The 13,080-nt window shown below is 34.8% G+C and overlaps 1 protein-coding gene across 5 annotated transcripts in view; it reads left to right on the top strand.

Annotated features, from left to right (window-relative positions):
* L1TD1 (LINE1 type transposase domain containing 1) overlaps positions 1 to 13,080 on the top strand; it is a 1,087,927-nt gene that overhangs the window by 804,009 nt on the left and 270,838 nt on the right. The gene's annotated exons all lie outside the window — the stretch shown is intronic.

Here is a 13,080-nt window from a genome sequence, read left to right as displayed (position 1 = left end):
ATTATGAGATATGAACTCCTAAGAGGAAGTCACTAACAACATCTATATATGAATTTATAAATTCTCTCTGTCTCTTTATAGAGAAAATCAGAATAATAGGCAAGCAAAGTCCATCAAAAGAAAATAGTGACCAACAATACTGAAAAAAACTATAGACAGCTTAAAGTTATAAATAATTGTACATTTACTGAGGTGAATTCCTACTTTCTTTGGTTGAAGTCCTTTACCTGATAAAAAATTGTTCTTGTAAATCAGTCTTGTTGAAAATTTTCAAATAAGTCTAAGATTCATATGAATTATTAAGAAAAGAAATAAAGTAACCATACCAGTTTTTCAATAATTACTGAGAAATTTTGGATTCTTACTAGAATTTCCACATTGTATAGGGGTTTATGAGGAAAATATATGAGTTGAAGGAAGGAAAAAACCTTCACTGTCAGGGACAGTGTCCATGAAGCATGGTTTACCTTATAAAATGACATGCAAGTGGATATTTAATGATTAATTTATTTAGATAACAATGAACAGGTTGGAAAAACTTTGAAGAGAGAACATAGTGAGTTTCTAGGACTTAGAACCTAGTGTGTTTAAAATTTTAAAATGAGTTTTCACTCTCAGTCTTTGATGGTTAGATTTTTTAAGTGGACTTTCCCTCCAAGCCATTGTTTTTTTTGTTTTTCTTTTTTTTTAAATGTCCTATCTGTGCTATGGGCTTCCCAGCCTGAAGTCAACTGTATGTGAACAACTGTCCCCTTTATTCTTACAGCAAAGATACTATAAGTATGACTTATCTATTTTTTCTTAATTTTTATTCTTATATAGCAGTTACATTTTATATTGTCATGGATGGTTGTGTTTTGTAAGAATACTATAATTGAGATTTCATATAATAGTGATTTGTATAGAATTGGAATACAGTGCTTTTACTGCCATATTTAATTATGTTTATTTGTAGGAAAAAACAGTTTACATGTTTATTAATAACTTAACTTTGCATAATATTTATTATTTATAACTCACTTTAAATTCATTATTTAATCTTTAAACCAAGCCTATAAGTTAGGAAAGACAAGTATTGTATTTCTAAAACATTGGACTAAAAGACTAGTTAGTCAGTTTTTTGATTTTATAGATAAGGAAACTTTCAAAGATTTGTTCATGGGCAGAGAGCTAGTTTGTGGACATATTTTAGGCTTTAATGAGGGAGACTTGAAGAAGTTAAAGATTTACTAAGAGCAAAGCTAGCAGGGCACAAAGCAGACAGACATTTGAAATCAAGCCTTCTATCTTTAATAGCCTATATTGTTTTGCATATTACCATGTTGTCCTATGTTTGATCTATTTTTATTTGGTTTTACATTTTTGACAAAAAAAATCTTATTGAAAAATCAATCTGGCTCCTCCATAATAGTCTATGATTTGTTTCCTCAATTGAATATATATTTTTAGTTTAAGCTATCAAGTAGAAAATTGAATATCTCTTGCTATTTTTGCAAACTACATGCTGACTTCAACCTCGGTTTTAGCATATAGTAGGAAGTGGGGTTAAGAATGTTTGGACCAAAACTCCCAAATCCCGACCCTTAACTTGAACTGACCTTAAGTGCACAGGAAATTTCTTAGAAGATTTATTTCCAGATGAACAAAATTGCTTTCACAGAGAGGGTGCAATCAAAACTGCATATGGGGAATTTAAAATATAACATAGCCTTTGTTTTTTGTTTTTCTGTTTCTAATTTTTAAATAAAATATTTTCCATTACACCACTCACAAAAATTAACTCAAAATAGATTTTAAAATGTGAATGCAAGACCTGAAACTATGAAATTCCTGTAAGAAAACATAGGAGAAAAACTCCTTGATATAGATCTTGGTAATGATTTTTTTGAAATCACACCTAAAGCACAAGCAACAAAATCTAAACAAGTGGGACTATATCAAACTAAAAAGCTTCTGCATATGGGCTTCCCTGGTGGCGCAGTGGTTGAGAGTCCACCTGCCGATGCAGGGGACACGGTTTCGTGCCCCCGTCCGGGAAGATCCCACATGCCACGGAGCGGCTGGGCCCGTGAGCCATGGCCGCTGAGCCTGCACGTCCGGAGCCTGTGCTCCGCAACGGGAGAGGCCACTGCAGTGAGAGGCCCGCGTACCGCAAAAAAAAAAAAAGCTTCTGCACAGCAAAAAGAAACTATGAACAAAGTGAAAACAGTAGGAAAAAATATTTGCAAACCATATATCTGATAAGGGGTTATCCAAAATATAGAAAGAACTCATACAACTCCATAGCAAAAACAAACAAACAAAAAAACTCCATAGCAAAAAAACAAACAAAATCCAATTTAAAAATGGTCAAAGAACCTGAATAGACATTTTTCCAAAGAAGATATGCATATGGCCAACACATACATGAAAAGATCTTCAACATCGCTAGTTATTAGGGAAATGCACATTAAAACCACAACAAGATATCACCTCATGCCTGTTAGAAAGGTCATGATTAAAAAGACAAGAGATAGCCAATGCTGGTGTGGATATAGAGAAAAGGAAACCCTGGTTCACTGTTGATGGGATTGTAAATTGGTGCAGCCATTATGGAAAACAGTGTAGAGGATCCTCAAAAAATTAAGAATAGAACTACCATATGACCCAGTAATTCCACTTCTGGGAATATATTTAAAGGAAACGAAAACACTAACTTCAAGATACCTGCACCCCCCCATGTTCATAGCAGCATTATTTACAGCAGCCAAGACATGAAAACAACCTAAGTGTCTATCAAAGGATGAATGGATAAAGAAGTTGTGTGTGCGTGTGTGTGTGTATATGTATAATATTATATATAATATATGTGTATATATAATATATATTATATATACATATATATTTTTTTACAATGGAATATTATTCAGCTATAAAAACAAGGAAATCCTACCATTTTCAACAACTTGGATAAATAAAGGCATAATGCTAAGTAAAATAAGTCAGACATAGACAAATACTGTATGATCTTACTTACATGTGGAATCTAAAAAAGTGAACAAACAAAAAATACCAAACCCAAGTGTTGGTAGAGAAGGAAAAGGAAAAGAGATCAGCCACCTCTGTGGCTGCCAGAGGTGGGCGGAAGGGAAAATTGGAGGAAGGTGATTAAAAAGGTAACAGACTACCATTTATAAGGTAAATCGGTCCTAGGGATATAATGTACATGATGATTATAGTTAACACTGCTGTCTCACATATAGGAAAGTAATTGAGTAGATCCTAAGAGGTCTCATTACAAGAAGAAAATTGTTTCTTTACTTTTTAGTGTATCTATATGAGATTATGAATGTTAACTAAACCCTTTACAGTAAACATTACATGCTGTATGTAAGTCAAACCGTCATGCTGTACATCTTAAGCTTACAGAGTGATGTATGTCAATTATCTCAACAAAACTGGGGGGAAAAGCTTGCCATTAAATATCTTCAGAAGCATTTATTTTATGAAAGTAATATAATAAACCAAAGTGAATTGCTGTAACTTATAGTTTCAAATACCAATACCTCAATTCCAATCAAACAAAAAACCTCATTTGTGTTTATATCCTTACTTCATGAGTTGCTTTGTGAAAAAAAAAAGTTGTTTAGGTCTTTAAAGACTATATTACTTTATATACATGGAGAAAAACATCAAGCAATTGAGGATACAAACATAAATAAAAGGTAATAAAGTTGTAGTGAGAATGAACGGGGTAAGAAAGGAGGGTAAATTTTAGAAAGAACTGGACTAAATAGTGTTAGTTGGCTGAGTAAAGTCAAGTGAGTCTGTTAAACGGTAACTTCACACGTGAGGTCTCGAGGGAGCCTGTGGCTGAGATTTCTCATTGCCAAGATATTTTTGCTCTTCTACTTTTGGAAAAGGTATGGCTAGCATAGAAAAGTGCTGACATGACTTCTGCATTAGTTTAGTTGTAGTCAGTGGCAAAACAAAGCAGGGAGGGAGAATTTTTACTAAGGGCTAGTTATGCTGCTTTATAACCATGAATGTTCTAATTACAACCCGAATATGGATATGGTTATCCACATTCATAGACTAGCAGAGTATCACCGGTTGTCAGGAAGCCAACTCTGCAGCATGGATTAGCGTAAGGAATGCTCTTATTATCACTATTATTAATAATTAATTATGATAATTATTATTAATGCTATCATTATAACTAACTGTGTTGAAGGGATGGAAGTAGACAGACCAGGCAGAGGAACTGGTGGTAATGCAGTCCTCAATTGCTACCAGGAGGCTCTCAAAGCTGGAATGGCCACTCAAAATTGTCCTGAGTTGAGGCAAAGGGTTTGTTTTTTTTAATATCATTTTTATTATGTTAATATAAATTAATGCAAACATAATTACAATACCATATGAAAAACTATATAGGATACTATAATAAATACTTTATGTATCCGCACCTTGCTCAAGAAATCATCCCTCACCACCACCCAGTTTGGTCTTTATGTAATTGCATCAACCAGTCATTTGGTGTTGGCTGCCCTTAGAAGAAGTGGTATGACCTTGAGAACGTGAAGAGGCTATGCAGAGCTAAGTGTTTTTCTTGGATAAAGCTGACAGTTGAAATCTCTCAGTTGGCAACCTTCTCAAGAACTAGGGAATTACATTTTTCAGCCTTTAAAGGGATCTGAATGTCACAGAACATTATCCCATGCATGGCTAGGATTTACTTTATTTAAGTACTATAATTTACTCCTTCAGATTTCTGCTGGATTTTTCTTGGGAGAAACTGAGGAGAGGAAGATTAATGAAACAAACCACAGCCTCTGTTGCTTAGCTGTTTGTAAGGCTGTAACTTATACTCATTGTCTCCCTCCTTTACTCTTCGTTCTAGCTTCCTCTCACCCTTGGCTACAACCTCCATTGTGTAGTCATCTTACTTTGTAAGATTACCCAGATCTTCAATACTGAGAAGTCTAAAGTTTTGGTTATCATGGCTTTCTCAGGCTACAGATTCTACTTTATCCATATGCCATCAAAATTGGAAAATTGAGTCTTCAGGATGCCCAGGTGGATCACATGGATGCTAATGGTGCCCACCCTACCCACATCGTTCATAGCAGCCATACCTCCTCATGATGTCTAGGGCCAATTACCCTCCCCAACCTCACCCCAGAAAGATGATTCTTCTTCTTTGTTTTTCTTTTAGCAAGCAGAGCCTAAACTCCCTGGCTTCCAACAGCAGTCTTATGTTTGATACCATTGCTGTGACTTACTGTGTGGCAGTGTCCCTGTTTTGAGAGCCAGGACTTCAAAATCCACAGAGTCTAGGGTTGCAGAGAAAGAAAGCATAAGATCTCCAAGTGGGTTACTGGAAGTGTTGGTATGTGAGGCCACTTCTTGCACCCCTAGATTCCCCAACTTTAGTGTTTTACCTGTCGGAGGACATAGCACCACACGGTCACTAATTTAATGAGTAGTATTTGCCTGGAGGATGATGCTCCTTGTGCATTAGCTGCACTTTCAAAAGTCTCTTCTGTCACTCTGTTAGGTCAGCAACTTCTGGATGGTGCAATATGTGTTAAGAACCACACATCCCATCCTTTGATCACTGCCATGTTTCCTTTGTTACAAAGTGAGTCTTTTGGTCTGATGTCATATGGGTTCATGATTGGTGCATCAAAAACTGTTTAAGGCCTTATAAAATGATGCCAACTGAAGTCCTTCTGGTAGGGAAGGTGAACGCATGTTTAGGATATAACAATTCCTATGAGAATAAATTGCTGTCTTGGGGTGGAAAAGGTGCAGTGTAATCAACTTCAAGTATCTAGTTTTTCTCCTTGAGGGATGATGCTCTATTCGAGGCTCAGAGTTAACCTTTTGCTGACACACTGGACATTCATCATTGGCAGGATCCCATTCTGTTAGGCCCATGCATAGCCTCCATCACTGCCACCTAGGCTTCTCCATGATGGGAATCGTGTGCCAATATGCCAGCACTAGGGTGACTAATGACAGAGCCTGGCACACATCGTCTGTCCAAGTCATTCTGTCTAGGTTGTTTAGTAATGCCTTCTTACTGAATGTTCTCTGATGGGCATTACCACAGAGTAACATAATATTCACACCTTGTTGCCACTCCCGTAGGTCCATCAGCCCACTTTTCCTGAGTATTCCATCCTGTTCCTGATCAAATATCCTAGCTTCTCATCACAGCATGAGTCAATATATATTCTAGCCTAAGGACACTTCTCTTTTTACACAAAGCCAATAACTGATGCACCACCCAAAATTCTACTAAGAGGATTTCTCCTCCCCATTGTCTTTCAAGATTGTCCACAACCAGGGCTACACTGAACTAACACATCTGTGAACCAAGCTTTGGCTTCTCCCTTTGTTAGTTGGTGTATAATATTCTCTGGAAGATGGCATGGCCTTGCTCTGGAATCTCAGGACTCTGCATTGTGATTGTCCCATTAGGGCTTGCCAGAAATACCACACAGCATCCTTTCCCTCTACTGATGGATCTAATAGCATAGTTCATCTGAACCAAGAGATGGGGCCACTTGGACCTTAGCTTGGACCTTCTAGGCTCTGGACTCTATCCAGTGTTGACAGCATTTATATCATCCTGTGTTTGGGTCAAATTCATATTCCCTGGTATAAAAAGTGTCAGTTTCAGAACCTGAAGGGACCTACCATTTTGCTTCCTTCCTCTGTGGTGGTCTGCTTCTGGGAAAGAGTGTGGTCTTGGACAAGGCAGCTATCTTCAGGTGAGAGTAAATCCAAGAAAGAACTAGCAGCTAAGATTAATTGCTGAGCAATGTTCTTAGATGCTGGGGGGGGGGAATTAATTACAAAACAGAGATCTGGATAGTAGAGCACAGAATTCATGATACTGAGGTTAAGAGTGTGAGTAACTTGCCCATGGTCACAGTGTCAAACACAAGGTTGAGATTGATTTTGCTTTGCTCCAAAGTCTATTAGGTCATGGTAAATTATGTCTCATGTTCAGACAGACCTTGTGTTAACTTACCATCATTGCACATATATTTCTGCTGTTGTTTGTATATTTATTTAGTGTCTATCACAGATAAGCATAACATTTTAGCCTTTCAAAGCCATACAAATAAATACTCTTAATTGTACACATAAATCTCTAGATGGTACTTACTAATTTTGTTATTTTTCTGAATGAGCACTTTCCTTTGCACATATTCAATGGATTCATTTTAACCAATAAACTGAACAAGGTTAAACCTGGTAAACATTACTCTAGCTCATTTTTGGCATTTCAAAAGTGAATTATAGCAAAGGATAATAATGCTTGTGAAAGCACAGACGAGCAAATACAGTGATCTCCCAGGTCAGACATTTTAAATCATTTAACTTTTTGAAATATAGGTAATGAAATAATGACTTGCCTCATTTTTTCCCTCAGAAGAAAGATAATGATTTCCCTGTAGGAGCTCGTAATGTGGCAAATGTCTAAAGAAAATGGCATAATGGAAAGTGAATGCATTATAGTTCTCTTCGTCTCATTTCTGGAAAAAAAAGCATTCTGATAAATTATGTTCAATTCACAATTTATCCAGACATTCTGGCAAGGAATAGAGAAATTTGTGACAAATATTAATGACAAATGTCTTCTGGAGACAGATAATTCAATTTGGCTTAATTTTATATTTTATTACAAAATCTTTACAAAAAGGGAAAGATTAATATACATATATCCTCATACTTTGGTCTTTATGAGTAAGTAAAAATAAGAAATGAGATTTTGAGTAAGATTTTTGATACTTCTGTCAGCCAGTGTGTTCCTGTCAAGCAACAAGGGACCAAATATGACAGGCACATAATTTTATTGTCAATTTAGTTTGCCATTTACAATGCAGTATAGGAGAATAGATTTTTTAAAAACATCTTCTACTAAGAAAAATTAGCTTGCATAATGGAATAGTCTTTTACATATGTCAATCAAATGACCACTAAACCTATGAATCATCCTAAATAGGAAACTACGGTGAATAAAATAAAATAACTTGAACAATTGAAGCAGAATAAAAAAGAACTTTAGAATCCTTTCACATTAATACATATTCTTATTTCCTTCTGATGGAGTTGACCTTTTTTTTCACCAACAGTAAGAATACTTTAGCACATTGTCTTTATTTTTGTTTGTTTGTTATATTGAAAATGGGGGTAGTGCTTCACTGTGCTTTCCAGATTTCAGGAAATAGTTTTAGTGGTCACTTAAGGTGCTTTTCTCAGGTCAAAGAAATAATCCAGCATTTGGCAGCAGTAATTGAACAGACTGATAACTTCACGGAAGTGTAGGTAGGATCGCCAGAGCTGCCGTAGATGAGAGTTTGAAAAGTACTTCCTAAAACCAAAAGTGAGTGCAAATTAATACCAAGCACCAGTAGTTTTGTTAAGATGGAATTAAAAATCAGGTATTAAATATATTTTAATTAATCCTACTATGTCCAAAATGTCATTACTCATAGTCTTTAGCCTAGTCTGAAGCTTTTCTACTATCATCATGACAAAAAAATCTTTCCAACCTTAAAATTCTATGAAGCACTATTTTAATAACATATTAGGATATCTGAAAAAAACTTTATTTAATTTAAAATTACTAGGTTGTCATTTTAAAATAAAATAATCACCTGTTATATTTAGTAGAAAGAATACAGATGTAAGTACAAGACCCACCTTATTGGAATACCATTTCTCTGTATACTCTCCATTAGTTGATTCCTTGGGTATCCCAAAATAATCTTGAATTTTAAATAATTAGGATCATTTATTGAATGTTGCTATATTATTACTGAATATTTTCCATAAACTACTATTGACATTCTATTTGAAAACAAACAAAAAGTATTAAAAAGCTTTTAATTTTAACAAGTACCTAATTCAGTTAAACATATATCTTTTATTTCTCATTTTGTTCAAAGATATTGCTGTAAGTGCAGCTTTCTCACATTGTGATAAAATAGCTATTTGAATTATTTAATTTTGTTTTTCTCATTTACAATCATGCCACATTAAAAGAACTTCTGATAGGGTAGTGTAGGCTATTCAGGTAGGCACTTTTCAATGAATAATAAACTTTTTGTGCAGTTAAAAGAAGATTTTCCCATTTTTCCTTCCCACTGCAAAATGGATACCAAATGTGTTTTGGAGAGTCTACAGAGGAAAAAGTTAATTTCCATAGTTCCTGGACAAGAAGAGAGAAGCCAGCCCAACCACTGATAAGTATTCTCTAGGTTGCCCATTGCCACCTGCCCAAGTGTTTTATGATTGTTTGTTTTTGCTAATCCAATCCAAGTATAAATAAAGTAGCACTAACACCTTCCTAGGAAGACAGAGACTTCCTTCTTCTGGGTATTACTAAGTAACAAATCATCCCAAAATATGTTAACTTAAACCAATTTATTATTATTTCTCATAGTTTTCTGTGTTGATTTGGGCAGTTCTATGTAGTTTCATTTGAGGTCTCTTAGACAGATGGTGGCTGGGTCTGTCATCATATCAAGGCTGGACCGTCTCCAAGAAGGCTTACCACTTTGCTAGGAAGTGGGACTAGCTATCAGCTCGGAATTCACTTGGGGCTGTCAATGACGGTGACTGTAGGTGGCCTTTCCATAATGCTTGGGCTTCTCATTGCATAGAGGCTAAGTTCCAAGAGGGAATTTCCCAAGAGCGAGCATTTCAAGCTGCCCAGAGAGAAGACAGAAGGATTTGGCTTCTTATGACCTATCTTCAGAAGTCACACAATATCACTTTTACCTCATTCTTTTGGTCAGAGCAATCACAGAGCCTGCACAGATTCAAAAGAGTAAAGAAATAGACTTCACCTTTTCGTGGGTTAGTGGCAAAGTCACACTACAAAGAATATGTTAAAAGTCAGATACTTTTGCAGCAGTCATTTGAAAATAAAATCTGACATAGAATTTTAAAGTTACGCTTCATGCTAATTACAAATCAGCTGCAATATATTGAGAAAGAGAGAGAATATAAATACAATTTGGGTAGGAAATTGTAGCATGACAAAATAAGTATACTTTTGTTGAGTAAAATTGTCAATTATAATTATTATTACTAATTATAATGATCAAAAATGGAGGTTTCTATGAAGCATACAGTTCTCACGTATGTCTTATATATTGGTTGCTACTGCATTCTAACAACATGGAAGATCAAAACTACTTGGAATTCCATCCAAAGTGACATTATATATTACCATTACATTTCTCTTGCTAATAAAGTTGAGAAAATTCTGCTTCTTGTAATGAAATTATAACTTCCTCTCAAGGAGCAACCTTTTTACACACTTCACAGACTCACATTTTCATCCCTATACCTTACTACTCTCCATATGGTTAAAGTCAGCTCAGTTTATCCTGTAGTGTTGGTGAATCCAGATAGAAACTTTCTTTTCTACTTTTGGGGGAGGTAGGCAAAGAAGCAGTAGACACATATGTAATGGCTTCTATAGCTCCCAGTTTAATGTTACATTCCTTAAACTTTCTCTGTACCTCAAGATGAGCCCTATGCCAGCAATAACTTTATTGCTATGTTTTGAAATACTAACTGCCCCCATCATGTGGAAGCATCACAATAAAATGGTTAAGGCTATAGTAAAGTATAGTCATGCTGAAAACTGGTTGCTTTTCTACTTCAGACTTTGTGCATATTATCCTGTCCTAAGGAGATGAGTAGTAATCAAAGTATCAAAAATTGCCTGTTATATATATTTTAATTTATTTTTATTGAGGTAACCTTGGTTTATAACATTATATAAGTTTCATGTGTACAGCTTTATATTTCTACGTTTGTCTGTATACTTACCACCAAAAATTTAGTTTCCATCTATCTCTGTACAGTTGATCAACTTTGCCCATTTCTCCCTCCCCTCATGCCCCTTCCCCTCTGGGAACCATTATTCTTTTCCCTGTATCTGTGTGTTTTTCTTAATTTAGTTTGGTTTGTTCATTTATTTTGGTTTTTGCCTGTTCGTTTTTTGTATTCCACACGTGAGTGGAATCATATGATATTTGTCTTTCCCCATCTGACTTATTTCCCTTAGCGTAATACTTTCAAGGTCCAACCATGTTGTTGGAAATATTTTATGTTTTTTTTTGGCTGGGTAGTATTATGTTATATAAAATCACATATATATGATATATATGGGTATATATATCATGTGTATAATCACATCTTCTTTATACACTCATTCATTCATGCGCATGTGGGCTGATTGCATTTCTTGGCTATTGTAAAATTTATGACGGTGGAGCAAAGAACATACAATGGAGAAAGGATTGTCTTTTCAATAAATGGTGTTGGGAAAACTGGAGAGCCATAAGCAAAAAAATGAAACGACCACTATTTCACACCATACACAAAAATCAACACAAAATAGACTAAAGACTTGAATGTAAGACGTGAAATCATAAAACTCCTAGAAGAAATCATAGGCAGTACACTCTTTGACATCGGTTTTAGCAATATCTTTCTAGATACATCTTTTCAGGCAAGGGAACCAAAAACAGAATTTTAAAAATGGTACTACATAAAAGTGAAAATCTTCTGCACAGCAAAGGAGACCACCAACAAAACAAACAAAACTAAAGAAGACCTATTGAACGGAAGAAGATATTTGCAAATCATATATCCAATAAGGAGTTAATATCCAAAATGTATAAAGAACCCGTACAACTTAACAGCAACAACAAAAACAACCCAGTTAAGAAATGGGCAGAGAAGCTGAATAGACATTTTTCCAAAGAAGACATACAAATGGTCATTACGCATATGAAAAGGTGTTCAGCATCACTAATTATTAGGGAAATGCAAATCAAAACCACAGTGAGATATCACCTCATGCCTGTAGAATGGCTGTTGTCGAGAAGGCAAGAAATAAGTATTGGTGAGGATGTGGATAAACAGGAACCCTTGTACGCTGTTGGTGGGGATGTAAATTGGTGCAGCCACTCTGGAAAACAGTATGGAGATTCCTCAAAATGTTAAGAATAGAACCACCATATGATCCAACTATCCCACTTCTAGATATTTATCCAGAAAATATGAAAACACTAATTTTAAAACTTATATGTACCCTATATTCATCTCAGCATTATTTACAAGTTTACTGTTATATTAAAGATTCCACTATATTGTTTTCTCTGATACCAGACTTCACACTGGAAATCTGTGCTTAATTTAAATCCAGAATATATTCAAAATTTGATTTATGTCAAAGGGATATTAAAGTGATTGTTTTATAAAATAATTCAACTATATATTCCCAAAGAAGCTAAAATGCACATTAATTTCAGTTACAAGAAAACTATTCTATGTCAATTAAAATGTTTTTAGTTCCAAATATTGAAAAACTATCTCAGATTTTTAAAAATAATAAGAGTATATGGCTCATGTGACTCAGTCCAGGTGAGACTGAAATGATATGTCTAAGATTTAGGTCCTCTTATCCGTAATGCCTTCTACTGTATTTCCTCCATTATCAGAAGTCTTTCTCCTTGTGACTCAAGACTCATTGGAATGCATAGAAATTACAGAAAAAATTGGATAATGTCTAAAGTTTGGGTTGCCAGATAAAATATAGAATGTTCAACTAAATATCAATTTCAAGAAAACAAATAATTTTTGGTATAAGTATGACCAAATATTGGAAGGGATATATTTGTTCAAAACATACTCATTTTTGTATAAAATTCAAATTTAGTAGGGCATTCTATATTTTGACTTGCTAAATTTGATAACTCTAGCTAAAGCAAATGTTTCAAATCAGTAAGTTTTTTTAAAAAAAATGGTGCTGAAACAATTGATAAACTATGGAAAGTATAACTTTTAATCTCATACTGTCTACCACAATAAATTCTACATGAATTATGAAATTAGAGGTGACAAAACGACAGTTAGAAAAATGTATATGGGGAAATAGATATGATTTTGTATGGGGAAGAGCTTTACAGAGAGAAATCCATAAGAAATAGAAGCTTTATTATAATGTATAGAATGTATATATTCTATAGAGCGATTTAAGGGAATTGACTTATGCAGTTG

The sequence above is a fragment of the Delphinapterus leucas genome, chromosome 21, assembly GCF_059928025.1.
Source record: "Delphinapterus leucas isolate spDelLeu-1000000601 "Yukka" chromosome 21, BTC_Dleu_Yukka2, whole genome shotgun sequence".
Lineage (NCBI taxonomy): Eukaryota > Metazoa > Chordata > Mammalia > Artiodactyla > Monodontidae > Delphinapterus > Delphinapterus leucas.
Note: the sequence above shows the minus strand (reverse complement) of the source record. Positions and strands in the feature narration are given on the sequence as shown.